The 11,266-nt window shown below is 39.0% G+C and overlaps 1 long non-coding RNA gene across 6 annotated transcripts in view; it reads right to left on the bottom strand.

The window, feature by feature from the left end:
• Positions 1 to 411: 411 nt before the first annotated feature.
• Positions 412 to 11,266, bottom strand: part of LOC120396755 — a 253,501-nt gene continuing 242,646 nt past the window's right edge. For all 6 annotated transcript variants that reach the window (XR_005593345.1, XR_005593346.1, XR_005593344.1 and 3 more), the window contains 2 exons: positions 7,481 to 7,589; positions 412 to 631 (listed from right to left, as the gene is read on the bottom strand). This is a non-coding gene — a long non-coding RNA (uncharacterized LOC120396755). The remainder of the gene's footprint in view (positions 632 to 7,480; positions 7,590 to 11,266) is intronic.

Below are 11,266 nucleotides of genomic sequence, written 5' to 3'. Positions count from 1 at the left end.
ATAAACAAACAAACAAAAATGTACACACACCATTGTGAATTTTCTCTTTCATAATTTTTTTTCATAAAGTCTACGAAGGGTCTACTAAGGGTCTGTTAGACCATTTAATCTGACTGCCTGTATAAAACAGGCAGAGGAATTTTCACCCAGTTATTCCTATATTGAGCCCTATAACTCATGTTTGGCTAAAGATTATCTTCCATCTAATCTTGATGTGAAGACTCCCAGAAACAGAGAATACTTCCCTGGGTGGTTTGTTTCAATATCTGGTTATCCTCACTGTGAAGAATGTGTGCCTTATTTCTCATGAAAAGTTTTAAAGACTTAATGAGAAGGCTCTGACATCTCCCGCAGAAGTCCAGTCTTTCTGTGAATTGGTATGTGCTTTGAAGTTTGCTTCGCATTACAGAATTGTGAAGGTCAAACTTTTATTTAGAAATGACATTTTAGAAGTCTCAGCAACTGGCAACATCTTAGGCACCGTCACATGGCACCTCTTCCTGCAATAAGTCTGCATTATCGACAAAAAATCTTTAATCAAGCAGACTTCCATCTCTGATATGAAGTTATGTGTCTGCATTACTCTCACCGACTCTCTCTTCAGACTGCATTCCATTTCTGCCATCAGGTCCTAAATGGTAAAATATGATTCCATGTAATGAATAGACTGTTTTCACCCTTTTCAGTTTTACCCACTATACTTCCAGTACCTCTCCTATCTGCTGATAAAGGAACAATTTTCCTGGCTGAAAGTCAGGACACTCATCTTAATTGCAGCAGTGACATGAAAATAATTATGGCTTGGAATCATTGGCACTACATCAAAGCAGTTTCATAACGAGTGGGAAGCTTCTACTTTTGTTTGATGGAAGTGCCCCCTCTGGCAAAACCGCATCACTTAAACTACTAAGCAGCCAAAGACAGTGAGCTGATAGACATTTTCCCCTCTGAGTGCCAGAAATGCCAGCCTACGAAATTACCAATGCTGGGCAGCATTGCAATTTACCCCGCTTTTACCCTATATTACTTTGTGGACATTCCATGTAGTACCCCATGGCATACGAGCCAAAATTCAGGTTTTTTTCAAGGGCACATACTAGTTGCCCCACAAGTCCAAATTGTGTCAAATTCAGACCCATGTCACTCTTATGGAAAAATGACATGGGCCAGTGTTTTCTTTGTCACGCTATTGAATCTGGATAATTGTATTTAATGAAGTAAACATTCAAGTTTGAATTAACATCCTATAAATATTTTATTACTTTTAGCTGGAGCAATAAATAAAATAATGTTACCTAATAGTTTTTGCCTCTTTTTCCTAGTATTATTTTCTTGGTTCATGCTATTCCCAAATAAATATAATAGCTTGCTGAAATATCTGTGTGATGGATTGGATCACAGAAACCCCTTTGGGACTGCCACCTGATGTGCTGGAACTATGGATCTGTGTTTGCAACAGGCAATGTCAGGGTTCCTTCCCCACCCTGAACTCTAGGGTACAGATGTAGAAAGGAACCCTGACATGGTGGCAGCGGTACTTAATCCAAGGTATAAGAGAGAAAATGTGCCTTGGGGAGTTTTTAACCTAAGCTGGTAAAAATAACCTTAGGGGGTCTTTCATGCGGGTCCCCACATCTGTACCCTAGAGTTCAGAGTGGGGAAGGAACTGTGACATGGTGGTAAAAGTGGGATCATTTAGAACCAAAAGCCCAGTAAGATTTTTAAGACATTTTTTCCCCTTTTTGGCTGTCTAGAAAGCAGATAAGATCTCTATCTCTCTTTGCCTGGAGGCAAAGGTATCAGGTTCTTGTAAGAAAGGGATTTTTTTTTTTTTTTTTTAAGCTGTGAGCAGCTGGAGATTTTTGTCTCTGCCTGAGGGCAGGGTAGTTAACTTCCTACAACGGAATTCACAAGCTGTTTTTTTTTTCTTTCTACATTCACATCAGCTAGGCAAGCAGGAGCTAGAATGGTGAAATAGAATGTACAGCAGAAACTAAAATTAGCTAAAATTAAAGCTGAAGAGAAACAAAAAGAATATGACAGACAGATAGCCTTAAAACACTTGGAGGCGAAGATGGAGGTGAAATGCTTGGAGACGGAGTTAAAGCTCGAAAGAGCTAAGATGGGTCCACCGAATAACTCTAACAATCCTTCCCCAAAAATCCACAAATGGGAGTGACTATGTTCACAGTATGATGAATCCAGTGATATTGCTGAATATTTCCTCACCTTTGAGAGACTGTGCACACTCTATGTGATTCCAAGATAACCACATTGATAGCAAAATTGACTGGAAGAGCTCTGGACATATTCAACAAGATGCCTATTGAAGAGGTGTCTGATTATGGTAAATTTAAGGATTTGGTTTTGAAACAATTTCAAGTTACACCTGAAACTACTTCCAGAGTAAAATTTAGAGCGCTTAAGACAGGGCCTGGACTAAGTAATGTGGCTTATGTAAACCAAATAAAGGATCTGTTAGATAAATGGGTCAAAGGAAGAGGTGTAACTAGCTTTGAAGGAGTGTGCAATTTGATGACTCAGGAACAATTCCTGAATATGACCAATGATGATATAAAACAGTGTTTATGGGATAAGAAAATGGACTCAGCAGAAAGTCTTGCTTCTTATGCTGATCAATACGAGAAGTCCCAGACCACCTGAGAGGTGGGGCAAATTGGAACAAGACAGGTGGAGGAAGCAGAGAGGAACAATCCTGGTCACAGTTTGAGCGGAGACCAGAAGGGACACCCTCAGACCACACCCTACAACCAGGGGCAGCCCAAGGCCCCACTACACCCCAAGGAAAACCCTAGACACCTTATCGTTTCACCGCACCATTCTCCAGAAATCCACCTCACCCCAGTGACCAGTCAGCTGGGCAATGTTTTAAATGTAATGAGCTGGGGCATATAAAGGCCAACTGCCCCAAGAACCCCAACAGATTACAGTTCATTGCACCGGGGTCACACCAAAAGTCCTCAGGCCCAGATGCCTCCCAAATACCCTCAGAGTGAAGGGAAACTGTGAGTGTGGATGGGAGGTTACAGGATGGAGGAACACTGGTGGATAGCTGACACTTGCACTTCAATCCTTAGTGGATCCCAACTTAATTGACCCAGAGGTCCAAGTGACAATTCAACCCTTCAAGTCAAACTCCTTTGACGTGCCTACAGCCAAGCTGCCTGTCCAGTACAAAAGCTGGTCAGGACTGTGGACTTTTGCAGTCTATGATAACTATCCCATTCCTATGCTGCTGGGGGAAGACTTGAAAAGGCATGTGAAGCTAGCCAAGAGAGTGAGAATGGTCACCCACAGCCAAGCCTTCACACCTAGCTCTATTCCTGAGACTTCTATCATAGAATCATAGACTATCAGGATTGGAAGGGACCTCAGGAGGTCATCTAGTCCAACCACAAAGCAGGACCAATCACCAGACAGATTTTTGCCCCAGATCTCTAAGTAGCCCCCTCAAGGATTGAACTCTGGAAAAAAACACCCAGAGGAAAGCAGTACATACTGAGTTTCATGAATTTTGCCACCCGATGGCCAGAAGCAGTAGCTCTAAGCAACACCAGGACTAAAAGTGTGTGCCAGGCATTAACAGACATTTTTGCCAGGGTAGGTTGGCCGTCCAACATCCTTACAGATTCAGGAACTAATTTCCTGGCAGAAACCACGGAAAGCCTTTGGAAAGCTCATGGGGTGAATCACTTGGTTGAAACAAATGGCCTGGTGGAGAAGTTTAATGAAATTCAGTATGAAGTCCCAAGCTGGCAGGGAAAATGGGCTCAGAGCTAGTCCCAGCACATCAGGTGGCAGTCCCAAGCGGGGTTTAGTGACCCAACCCATCATAATCTGCTAGGGAGAGCAGATGACCCCCCTCCCACGTGTCCTGATATTTTCTTCCTCTGATCTGGTCACCCTACAATCTGCTACTGAGAGGAAGAGATCTTCAAGCTGTTCTGCTGCTATTGGCTCTCGAAAGAAGCTTATTATTAACACTGATGGTGTTTCTTGTTTTGATGATAATGGAAAATGTATGAATTATAATTGTCCTCAGTACACATGCTTTTTACTTTTTACTAAAATACGTTCAACCAAAATCACCATGGATTCAGGCAGATGCAAAAAGTGACCTCAATGGAACTTTTACATGCTTACATTAACCTGAGCAGTCAAATTCATGGATAAATGTCAGATGACCTAACAGAATCAAAAGCAACAAAGTGAGTTGCTGTATGCAGGATCATAGTTTCTCATAAAGTTGATAGGATGATAATCCACTATACCACAAGCTTTACAGAGAAAAGTAAAGCTATTGGTTGCAGTGTTGTTGTAAACATTTGCCCCTTTGTTTGCAGTGTTGTTGTAAACATCCTCATCCTTGGATATGAGCGAGACAATGGGTGCGCTAATATGTTTTAATGCAGTGGTTCTCAACCAGGGATACGCATACACAGAGGTCTTCCTGGGGTACAGCAACTCATCTAGATATTTGCCTAATTTTACAACAGGTTACATTAAAAGCACTAGTGAAGTCACTACAAAGAAAAAATTCATATAGACAATGACTTGTTTATATAGCTTTATATACACCGAAATGTAAGTACAATATTTATATTCCAATTGATTTATTTTATAATTACATGATAAAAATGAGAAAGTAAGCACTTTTTCAGTAATAGTGTGCTGTGATACTTTTGTATTTTTATGTATGATTTTGTAAATAAGTAGTTTTTAAGTGAGGTGAAACTTGGTGTATGCAAGACAAAACAGACTCGTGGTAGTCTGGATAGGTTGAGAGCTAGTGGTTTTAATAGACCCATTTCCCATGATGGAAGAGCTAATCTTTCAAACTGCACAGAGGAGAGCTTGGCTCTTCCACCAACAGAAGTGGGTCCATTAAAAGATCTTACGTTCTCCTTGTTGTCTCTCCCCTAAGTCCTATTTATTTATCATAGCACCATATGTTTGCATGATACTTTACAGAAATTTAAAAGAAATGGTCTCTGCCCCCAAAGTCTCATACTGTAAAGCAATTTGATCATTTTGGCCATTTCAGGTACCAAAGCTGCAATTAGGGCTAAGCAGATCAATCTGTTTTGTTGCTGAAAGTCAACCATGTAAGTACAACAGTGCTAACTGAAAAACTGAATACAGTTGAATAATTAATACACTGAGGGAATTCACAATCTGCCTATGATCACTTCAGCAGCAGAAAAAGGCTGAATTAATCAAGAATATTATTTGCTGGGAATTAATCACTCACTTGTAGTCAGGATTAGAAGACTGAGGAAAGGCTTTTCCTTCACAAAAAAAATGGTCATTAGTAAAATGCAGGAAAAGTTAAAGGGTCAGATCCACAGCTGTTGTAAATCAGCATAGCAACTTGGACTTCAGTGGAGGTATGTCAGTTTCTAAAAACTGGGGATCTAGCCTTCCAGAAGGCTTCATTTTTAAAAAATCCAGAGGACTTTTTAATATACTAATTAAAAAAAAATGCACACACACACAAACCCATGCCTTACATGGGTGACATATGATAGACTCCACACTGGCCAGCTAAGTCTCCATATATTCTCCATGAGAAAGAAAACTCATGTTTTTCAGCTTTGAGAATATAGACCTCTACCTGCTGAGCTAAGGAACAGGTCAATAGAATCTTCTCAAATAGGCCCCGAGTCAGCCAAATACTTAAGCTTCAAAGAGTCCTGTGGCACCTTATAGACTAACAGACGTTTTGGAGCATGAGCTTTCGTGGGTGAATACCCACTTCGTCGGATGCATCCGACGAAGTGGGTATTCACCCACGAAAGCTCATGCTCCAAAACGTCTGTTAGTCTATAAGGTGCCACAGGACTCTTTGAAGCTTTTACAGATCCAGACTAACACGGCTACCCCTCTGATACTTAAGCTTGTGTCCAACTTTAAGCATGTGAGTTGTCCCATCAAGTCAATAAGGACTACCTATGTGATTAAGTATCTTGCTGAATCAGGGCCTTATTGAATTAATAACTACACCAGATGTTTTCATTTCTCCAATAGCTGGGGTAAAATACACATTTGTCACTATTTGAGAGAGAGAAAGAGTAGGATTATGTGTAAAAGTTTCCTCACCATGAGTTTAGGATGTCAGCATCATTCATGGGAGATAAAGTCACAACTGAATAGCATAGGTCATGCTGGATGAATGATTATTTAATGTTCATTTAAAATTTACTTTTCCCATTTTCCCATTTTCCTTTCCAGTGAAATACATGCAAAAGTGAACCAAAAGGGGCACAAACTCAGTTAAAACCACTCAATTTTTCTTTGAAAATATATTCAGATAAAACCTTTGATGTATTCCTCTGTTCCTCACCTCATTGGTAGGGCATCTTGACACACTACACTATTGTAGCAGGAGTCAAAAGTTCTGGATTACAGTGTTTTGAAGATCCAGGGAAACACATTAATGTTCAGAAAAAAAGGCTCCAACTCTTGAAATGGGATTCTGGTTTGTTTTAGCCAGTTGTACTTAGCTCCTGCTTGCTGTTTTTAAGATTCTGGGCACATTCATCTTCTGTTGAAACTAGCCACACACACATCAGTTCCAGATGCTGAAGCTAGATGGATTTTGAGTATCTACTCAATTATGTTCTATGATTGATCTACTCACCCCTAATTTTTGGAACTAGATGAGTTTTTGAAGGTGAATGAGTATTTCAGAGATTGGTGAATAATTTGTATGCATGTGTAACTAATATATAATACATCCACATTATTCATCCAGCTCTAAAGTACTCACTCACTTTCAAAAACTCATCCAATCCCAGAAATTGTATTGATTAAGAAAACCGACAATAAATATTTTGTGCAAAATTTCAGTAGAGATGTATTTATAAAATTGTGTGTGTACATGTGTAGAGCAAATTAGTGTGAATGAGCTGTTTGAATTAGCCCAATGCAGACAACTCAACTAATTTTCAGAGATACTGACCAGAGGAAGACTCTCCTTCTGTTGCCTATGTCTAGCTCTTTTCATTTTATACTACAGCAGTTTTACTAGGACTCTTTACAGGAGTTCAGGTCACTTTGGGGAGGGGAAAGACGTTTACTGCAAAGCAAAAATGAAACAGACATGTCACAGTTTCGGGACAATTGTACCCATATGTCCCCCTTTGTGTTCCCTCAAGGTCGCCCACTTAAAGGTTTCCAGATCCAAGCCATCATCTCTCCTGGTGGAGAGCTGCATCTCGCTTCCTTCTCACCAGAGGTTTTTGAGGTTCCACAGTCCCCTGATCTACAATGAGATATCCCCTGCAAGATCATCCTCCTAAAAGACCAGCACATGTACTTACTTTTCTCTCCAAGGGCTATGACCGGTATATTACCAGCAGTTACAGGTTACCACATGGCTTTTTCTAAGGAAGCATATTTATTCTTAAGCTAAAAGCATTACAAAGAAAAGCAGATTTAAAACAACAAAAGAACCTACCCGCATGCTAACACGTTTGCTAAAGGTAACTCCAAGACAGAGCTCTGGTAGGTGTCAGTCCTTCAAATGCCACAAATTACTTTCCCCAAGTTCATATCAGTTTTTCAATCTGGAATCAGAAGGAAGGCCCTGAGTCAGTTTAAGCTCAGTATATTTATCCCAGTCTTTCCTTGTCTGTTTGCCTCTATAGAATCCAGTTTGAACCAGAATATGAAAGCCTCTCAAGGTGGTAGTACCTCTCTGGAGGTGTTATAACCAATAATCTCCTACTGGTTTCACTTCCTGAAGGAAGTGTGGTAACCCTCCCTCATGGAGGGCATACAATCCCTGGACACAACAATATGTAAACCATTCATGCACTTAATACAATACAGTATCCCACAGATATTGCAGAAGGTAGCCCTATTTATCACAACTTGGATGAGATCTATAATGTGGTTTAGTCCATCCTGAGGAAGGTCTTTATTTTTAAGTTTTACATTTATTTATATATATATATATCCCTGTTTCTATGCCCTTTGTTGCCTTTGGCTTCTGGTGATTTCTTTCTTTACCTTTGTTACATAGAAGGAATTGGTGAGTACAACTTGGAATATGTCTATACTTATGGCAGTGTGTAGAGCACAGACACTGCAAACCCTGCTAGCATGGGTATAACTAGCAGTGTAGATGGTGAGGCATGGCTGAGGTGCATGCAGTACAGACATGCAAAAATCTTAGGGTTAAATACCCTACACCTCTCTCTACACACCCAGGCAGTGCCTCCTACAACTACATTGCTATTGTAGGATTGTATTGTCCCACTGCTAGAACTTTTCCCTACTGCAGTTAAGGACTCCAGCCATAGGTGCTGACTTTCTATTGTGCTGGGGCGTACTCCTGCCCCCTCAGCTGCCTATCCCACTCCACCCCTTCCCCAAGGCCCTGCCTCTTCCCCCTCTCAACTAGTGCTTTTTATGTAGCCTATTGTGAAACTAGCCAAATATCTAAATGAGTTGGAAGACCACATACCCCTAGCTGAGACCCACTGATCTAGGCTATATTTTCCTAATTTGCTTATGAGAAGGTCATGTGAGACAGTATCAGAAGCCTTACTACTGTAGAGATATAGCACATCGATTAAGTCCCCCCATCCACAAAGCTTCTTACCCTGTCAAAGAAGGCTATTACCTTGGTTTGATATGACTTGTTCTTAACAAATCCATGTTGACTGTTACTTATCACCTTATCTTCTAGATGCTTACAAATTGATTATTTGCTCCATTATCTTTCTGGTACTGAAGTTAAACTGACTGGTTTATAATTTCCTGAGTTGTTCTTATTCCCATATACATATATAGCTAGGCATTATATTTGCCCTTTTCCATTCCTCTAGGATCTCTTCCATCTTCCACTAGTTCTCAAAGATAATTGCTAATGGCTCTACCAGTTCCTTAAGTATTCTAGGATGTATTTAATCAGGTCCTGACAACTTGAAGCCGTCTAAGGCTATGACTATACTACAGCTTAAGTCAACATAAGTTATGTTGCTGGGTGTGAATTAGCCCCCCCCTACCCCCGCTTGATGTAATTTATGCCAATTTAAGCACTGGTGTGGACAGTGCTATGTCAATGGGAGAGCTTCTCCTGCTGACATAGCTACCACTGCTTGCACAGGTTGGAGTAATTAAGCCAACAGGAGAAGTCTAAGCAATAACCTAGCTTTTCTAAGTATTTTTAGCTTGTTCATTTTCTATTTTAACCCTCAGATTCTACCCCATTTATGCTGATGTTCACTATGTTAGTCATCTGATCATTGCTAACCTTTTGGGAGAAAACTGAAACAAACAAGACATTTAACAGTTTGACCATTGTATTTTCTGTTATTGTCTTTCCCTCCTCACTGAGTAATGGGCTTACCCTGTCCTTGGTCTTCCTCTTGCTTCTAATGCATTTGTAAAGTGTTTTCTTGTTGCTTTTTATGTCCCTAGCTAGTTTACTCTTGTTTTGTTCCTTTGCCTTTCTATTTTTGTCCCTACATGCTTGTGGGTTTTTTTCAATATATCCATCCTTTGTAATTTCACCTTGTTTCCACTTTTTGTATGATTTTTTTTTAAAGTTTCATCTCATTGAAGATCGCCTGGTTAAGCCAGGGTCGTCTCTTACTATACTTCCTATCCTTTCTGTATGTAGGATAGTTTTCTCTTGTGCACTTAATAAATAAAAAGTGCCAACTCTCCTGATCTCTTTTTTTCCCTTAGACTTGCTTTCCATGGTATCTTATCTACCAATTCTGAATTTGCTAAAAGTCTGCCTTTTTTAACTCTATTCAAAGCCAAAATCTGGTTTGATTTTTTTAATGTTGTTTTTGTTTTAACACTTAATCAGAAAAGAATAAGGGGTGAAATCCTCACCCCACTGAAACCAATGTCAAAATTCCTGTGGAGTTCAGTGGGTCCAGGGTTTCTCCAGGAATATCTAAAATACATCCTTTTCTTAGCTGTGTAACATAGTTTAGGACATGTTCCTTTAAAATTTGGAAGACAATAATATACAGTTTCAGGTGGGGTAAATAAGAATAGATCAAATGAGATCAAATTAAGCTTTCCTGCTCTATACTAGATTAGGCTTATGTTCACTATCTTCTTTTGATCAGTGGGAACGTTTCTTAATCAAACAATTGTTCAGAATATTTTACTGCTTTTTTCCTCCTTCACTTACTATTAGATGATACACAAAATAATATAACATGCACCTATAACAAGCATTAGGGTTAAGTTCTTTTTTATTATTATTTGTAGCAGTCACAAACATGATTCTCCAAGCAGCCTATGTATACAAAAAACCTCAGAACACTCAATAAATTTAAAGCTATTACAACAAGCAAATACATTTACAAAGGGCTGGAGCCAGTGGTTTGGCTCTCTTTATATGAGATGTCTGAGTTATGTTGACAATCTAATAATGCGCCTGAGTAGCTAAAGGCTGATACAGGCCTGCAGGAGACAGTAATGTTGCTGCAACATCTTATAACATTAAAGACATCATGGAGATAAATGAGACTAATGTAGTTTGAAAATGATCATCTCCCTTGGCTTAAAGAAGAAGTATATAAATAAATATTGTGCATATACTGTGTGTGTGGTTATATATACATAAATAGTGTGTGTGTGTGTTTGTGTATGTGTGTGTTAGATATTTTTGATATACAAATTATTGAATTAAACATTATAGTAAAACATCACTATCTATTTTCAAAACCAAAAGTATAATTAGCAGAGGTAGAAACCACCATTTTCTTTTATCTTCAGACCATAGCTATTATGTTAAGCAAAATCATAAAAGTGACATTATATGGCAAAAGTAATGAAGTGTGGGTAGAAAAGCAGCAGAGTTGACATGCAAAATGAGACACTTCATGACTGTATGTGCTTGTAAATGAAATATAGTCCAAATATTGCTTTGTGCAGAATTTCAGAAAGCACTTGAAGGGCTTATTTTATCCTCTTTTTGAACTGTAACATTTATTAAACTAGCATGATTATTTTTAACCGTGATCATTTACTTTTTCTTTCACTTTTCCCAGGTTTAAAGGATATTTATTCTAGGACAATATTTGTAATAAATAACTCACAGCCCTATTTATGATGCTGCAATTTATTTATTTTTCCTAAAACACAGATTATGATTTGTTATTTAGCAGGACTGACAAAATGCTGTTGGAAACTCACTAATAAGATAAAGATTATTTATATTTAATAGAATAACTGACAAAATCAATTTAATGCTGTGCGCCACAAGATTTAC

This window comes from Mauremys reevesii, linkage group 2 (genome assembly GCF_016161935.1).
Source record: "Mauremys reevesii isolate NIE-2019 linkage group 2, ASM1616193v1, whole genome shotgun sequence".
Classification (NCBI taxonomy): Eukaryota; Metazoa; Chordata; order Testudines; family Geoemydidae; genus Mauremys; species Mauremys reevesii.
The sequence above is the reverse complement of the archived record's forward strand: the minus strand, read 5'-3'. Positions and strand labels throughout refer to the sequence as shown.